At 41.5% G+C, this 5,661-nt stretch overlaps 1 long non-coding RNA gene across 1 annotated transcript; it reads left to right on the forward strand.

The window, feature by feature from the left end:
- Window positions 1-3,077: 3,077 nt before the first annotated feature.
- LOC111436610 lies at window positions 3,078-3,718 on the forward strand. Its single transcript, XR_002709286.1, has 3 exons — window positions 3,078-3,280; window positions 3,410-3,491; window positions 3,698-3,718. It is a non-coding gene; the product is annotated as an uncharacterized LOC111436610 (long non-coding RNA).
- The last annotated feature ends 1,943 nt before the right edge of the window (window positions 3,719-5,661 follow it).

The raw sequence follows: 5,661 nt of genomic DNA on the forward strand, positions 1-5,661 counted from the left end.
ACCGGCCTTACCCCATATTATTGATCATCCTTATGCAGGAAAAAACCCTCAAGCTCACAACTTTACAAGGGAATGGAAGCAGACGACAGATATAGCCCGGGCATATTTAGAGAAGGCTTCCAAGCATATGAAGAAATGGGCGGACAAGAAGCGTCGCCCCCTTCATTTTCGTGCCGGAGACTAAGTCCTTATCAAGCTAAGACCAGAACAGATTAGATTTCGTAGCCGAAAGGACCAGAGACTAGTTCGTAAATATGAAGGTCCGGTTGAAGTCCTTAAAAAGATCGGGGCTACCTCCTACCGAGTTGCACTACCCGCATGGATGAAAATCCACCCCGTCATTCATGTGAGCAACTTGAAGCCCTATCACCCTGATCCAGACGACGACCAACGAAATGCAACCACAAGACCGAACATCGATCTGAAGCAAAAAGAAACAAAGGAAGTGGAAGAGATCCTAGCCGACAGGGTTAGGAAGATAGGAAGACCTGTACGGACGATTCGTGAATTCCTTGTCAAATGGAAGAATCTCCCTACAGAGGAAACAAGCTGGGAACGCGCCGAAGATTTGAACTCCGCCGCCACCCACATCGCAAGGTATGAAAGTAGTCGGTTGACAGGGACGTCAACCAATTAGGTGGGGGAGGATATCACGGTCATGCTTGTCCAGGGCATGTTGCCCATGGCCGCATGCCCATGACAAGCCAAACCCTTGTCATGTCTTTTCATTCTAGTGTTTTTCCTTTTGTAATTCTAAAGCGTATGACACCTCAAAAATATCATGTCTACGCGTGCCAGAACTAAAATGACCCAGAATGTACTATAGGGGGATATGACTAGTCGTCAACTTCTCCCTACCCAAGGTTATATATGCTAAGCCGTTGTTATCTTTCTCTTGCTTGCTTATATAACGTCTCTTTCTAAAATCTCTCTCTCCTCGTTTTCTAAAACCTTCTTTTAAAACCGAGGCTAGAGGCTCGACCGTACGTCGCTTGGCCGTAGGCGACGCAAGAACAAATAGGCTTAACTCACTTGTCGCTGGAAAGTGAGTGCCGCACAATCGCTAGTCCGCTGCCTTCGAAAGCGCGATTGTGTCACCTAGCCTCCCTTAAACATGGGATGCTTCGTCTACATATAGGCAAAATATCCTATATCCAAGTTTTCCCTAAGACATACCATGTTTCCTGCTGGCTTTACCTATTTACATGTCACCATCTCTACTACCACTTAGGTAGTTTTCATAATCACGTTTTCTAGAGGCTTTACATCTAAATGACCATGCTTTACAAGTATGGACATCACACTCATGCATGAAACTGGAGTTCTACTCTTTGTATTCTAGATAATCTATTTAAAGGTAGCTTACTATTATCATGGTACCTGGACTTTTCTCTCTCTAATCGGTGTGGTTGTGGTAACATCACTCTTTCCTATTACTATTCCATTGAGCCTACTTTTCCTCCACCAATCTCCATAGTAAGAACTTAAAGCCTTGCATTTTCTATTTGCATTGTGGTATCTATCCCCACCTTAAAGGGTTGGTCAAGAGCATGGAGGAGCTACCATATGTGAATTAATAAGCTTAACTTAACAAATAACTTAATCATCAATTTGTAGAGCAAGTTTAAGTTTAGAAAAATGGTTAGTGCTTTGTTTAGGATAAATGTGAGTAGATATGCCCGCGTGGGAATTTAGGAAAATTGTTAATGCTGAGATAGTCCTTAACCCTTTATTCGCAACATAAAAGCATAATGCTTAAGACAGAATGCTTAAGGTTCTTGGATAAAAAGAAACTTTTGGCTCGGTTGTTATTTCTATTTTGATTATTTGATTGAGTGTACTTTATTCAAAGATCAAAACCAACTTCTATTATTAGAGCTAGGATGCTTTTCACCCTAAAAAGTCACTAGAGGGATGTGACAATGATAAAAGACAGAAAGAATTGGAGTGTATTGCTCCTATGTCCATTACTCATGAAGAGTAACTACATAACACGGTCAATAAAGATGCATGTTAATCTAAAGGCACTTGGCGTGTGAGACGTCATTGAGCATGATGACGACGTTGAGGAGTCTAAGAACTTGATGACTCTTGCTGCCATCTACCAAGCAGTCCTGGAAGATGTCCTTCTCATATTGGCAAAGAAGGACTCGTCAAAGAATGTTTGGAAAACACTACAAAAAATGCATATCAGTGTGGAGTGAGTCAAGGAAGCAAAGGTACAAACCTTGAAAAGTGAGTTCAAGGCTATACGTATAAAGAAAGACGAGTCAATAGACGACATTACCATAAGTTGACAACGATTATCACTGCGTGACGAGATGGTATAGGAGATTTTTACCGTAAAAGAATCCTTTGAATTGTCATTGGATATGGATAAGTGACTAAACCAAAAATTGATGCAAAATAACCAAAATGCCCTTGTAATGGTTACCTTCAATTCAAAGACCTAAATGAACTCAAAATATCATGAAACTTTATCATAGGCCTTATTTTGTGATCACTAAAAATTTGTAAAGTTTTAAGGTCATTGTTTGAACAAAGAAATAGGGGTAAAAGGATCGTAATTCCCCTACGTCTAAACATCATTTAAATGACTTAAGACTTTTTGGAAGGCGTATTTCTAAAGACATGAAGATAGGTTCAAGACTTTAACTTATTCAGATATAATTTAGAACCTAAAATAAGTTAGAGCATAAGTAAGGCATAAAGAAAATAGTCCAAATAACCAATACCTAATATCCAAGACTCTTCTAGACTTTTTTAGCAAACCTATTATGACTTCATGATACTTTGAATGACTCTGTATTTTAATGTGATGGGTTCAAAATTTATGAGATTTAAGTAGGGCTTAAGGACGTATGTTATGACTTATACCACGAATTAAGAACCCAAGAAACTAAGAGAATAAAGTCTTTAATGTAGGTTAAGACTGTGTCGTTTGAACGTATAAAATGTAATACCCAAATTTTTAGATAAATAAATAAAAAATAAAAATAACAACATAGGGCAAAAGGGTCATTTTGCCCCTACCTTACCTACAGGGTCTAGTTGTTTGGGTTCCAAAAGAAAGAGAAAGAAAAGAGAGAGAGAGAGAAAGGAGAAAGGAGAAAGGTGAAGAAGTTAGGGTTTGGGAGAGAGGAAGAGCAAAGAAGACAAACTGCCGTTGGAGATCGAATCCAAGGTAAGAAACTTAGAAGCAATACTTCTCTCGGTGCTGGAAAAGGAGTTTGGGTGGTGGATTCACTCATTCTGGCAAGAAAATCCAAGAACGGACGAAGTAAGATTCCGAACTTCTTGTTTCGATTTTATCTAGATCTGAGGAGTTTCTTGAGAGTTAGATCTGGAGTTTTTGAGGTAGTTAGATCTGGAGTTTTTGAGGTATGTAACTAAAATAAGATTCACACAGGTTTCTTGAAGTTCCTGGACGAGAATCGGACGAAAATCGAAGTTTAGTCGGACTTCGGGTAAACCGATCAAAAATAGAAAATGTGAGTTTTTCCGTATCTTTGAACGACCTTAACTCATCCTGTGTTCAAGGAAAAAATAAAGGAAAAATACATTATAAGAAAATCCGAAGAAACTTTCGTGAAGAAACTTTGTTGATATGGATTACGGATTGAAAGATAAGAAAATCCGAAGAAAATAGATCGAAAATGCGAAAACGCTAACATTTAGAAATTTGAAACACACCCAGGAGAGAGAAAGAGACCGCCACGTGTCGACTGGCGAACGAAAGAGCGTGACGGAGCCAGCGTGCGTCACGTGGCAGCGTTCCACTGGTGCGCTAAGTTGGGTCGACCCATACACTCGTCGAACCGGTCTGGAAACCCACGGTCCAACCAGACGTTTCCCACCAAACACTGTGCACCACGTGTCGCGCTCATAAAAATTTGAAGGTAAGTCCGCGGCCGCTGGGGTTCGAAACCCGGCGCTGCCCGTTCTGTGCCCTGTGCGTGTGGGCGTGCGCCGGCGCCTGTAGGGACCTACTGGCGGGTGCACGGCGCGTGGGACCCCATTCTCTCACCCGTTTGGCCTCCGTTTGCTGGTTTTTCGCCCCAATTTCAACTCTGATCCTATTTTTATGTGAATTAGGACCTATCAAGGAAATTCCAAAATTTTTGGAATCTTTTCAGGCAAATAATTCCAGCTTGGGAAGGTACGCGTCAACCATGTAAGTAGCCATTTGGATTCCCACGAGCAGTACTTGTAGGAACCGCTTGGAATAAGCATGCATGCTATCATACCCATAAACTTAAGAAATCTATGACTTCTAGATATGAATGATTATGTAATCTATATTGAGATTCTAATAATGTATGTCTGCATGAGGAGGATTGGAAACTTGTGAAATCTGCGCTCCGGGTGAAGATGGACATTATCTTCCCGTTGAGCATGTTTGTTAGCATGAACTGCTACGTGTTAACTCCTATGCATGATGATTGCTTGTGTTATCTTTCTTGATGAATAGGAAGAAATTGTGAGCTTAGATTAGAGTGCTTGTGACTAAGTAGGCTTAGATGAGACCCTAGATTGGGGGACCTCTAGAATACTATGCATTTAGACCCGTGAAACGATTACCGGCGAATCCAGAGCCTAGAATTCGAAACCTGATAGGTTTGTGAGACCTTGCACGAGAATCCTAGAGATGCATGAATCCAAGTCTAAGCCACCAAGTTCCACCCTAGAAAGAATAGTAGGTCACCACGGTAACTGTAGGTAGCCCGCTAGAGTTGAGCAGGGTGGATAGTGTCATCAGAACCTCCACTTCCCTCTCTGCTCTAATACCGTACTGTCGAGACAGAGCTCCAGTACGGAGATCGTTGAGCTTGGTAGATCCGGATAGGGAAGTGTGACAGGTGCCCAGACCTAGTGGTGATAGCTAAGGGGTCTCCTGAACAGGACTCCTGGACCGTAGAAACCCGTCCCTGAGCGGGGAACATGGAGCCACGTAAGATGACTCAGTATCTGACCGGCACACAGGTGGTCGCACCCCGAATTTAGTGGATGTATGGTCCTGTGTGAGGGTTGTCAGCTAACCTCCACGGATGATGTTCAGAGAGAGTCACGTATTCAGATCCAGCCATACGATCCCCTCAAATTTACTTATGAGGTCGCGCCTCACCTCAGGACACTGATCATTTCACTGCATAAGATGGGCAAGCCTCCTAAGATACAGAAAAGAGAGTTGTAGCGTGATTAGCACTCACTAGAACCCAGAGATAAGACCGAGTATAAAGGATGCGAAAAGAGCCTACAAGTAGGTTGCTTACTGAGTATATTTTTATACTCACCCCTTTCTCCCCTTTTTTTTCAGGTACCAGTCGATACGGGGTGGTGTTCGAGAGCTGCATTGTCATAGAGGGGTGTCGTTCTGGAGCGTCAGTCCCTTGTCGGTCTTTTAGAGTCCTTTGTCCATTTTCATATTTAGAATCTTTTGTATTTCATTTTATATTTGTAATTCCTATTTGTAACATTTGACTTTGATTATATATTTAATTTTGGTGTCCTTGATTTCCTTTTCATGTTTTAAATTTTGCCTGATTTTATGTTCTATTTTATTTCATTTTTATTTGTTTTTAATTTTGTCTTTTTAGTCATGATTCGGTCTTTCGAAGCCCCGAAAGTCGGGTCGTGACATAAACCCTCGGACACAGGTTG

The sequence above is a fragment of the Cucurbita moschata genome, unplaced genomic scaffold, assembly GCF_002738365.1.
Source record: "Cucurbita moschata cultivar Rifu unplaced genomic scaffold, Cmos_1.0 Cmo_Scf00057, whole genome shotgun sequence".
NCBI classification, from domain to species: Eukaryota; Viridiplantae; Streptophyta; class Magnoliopsida; order Cucurbitales; family Cucurbitaceae; genus Cucurbita; species Cucurbita moschata.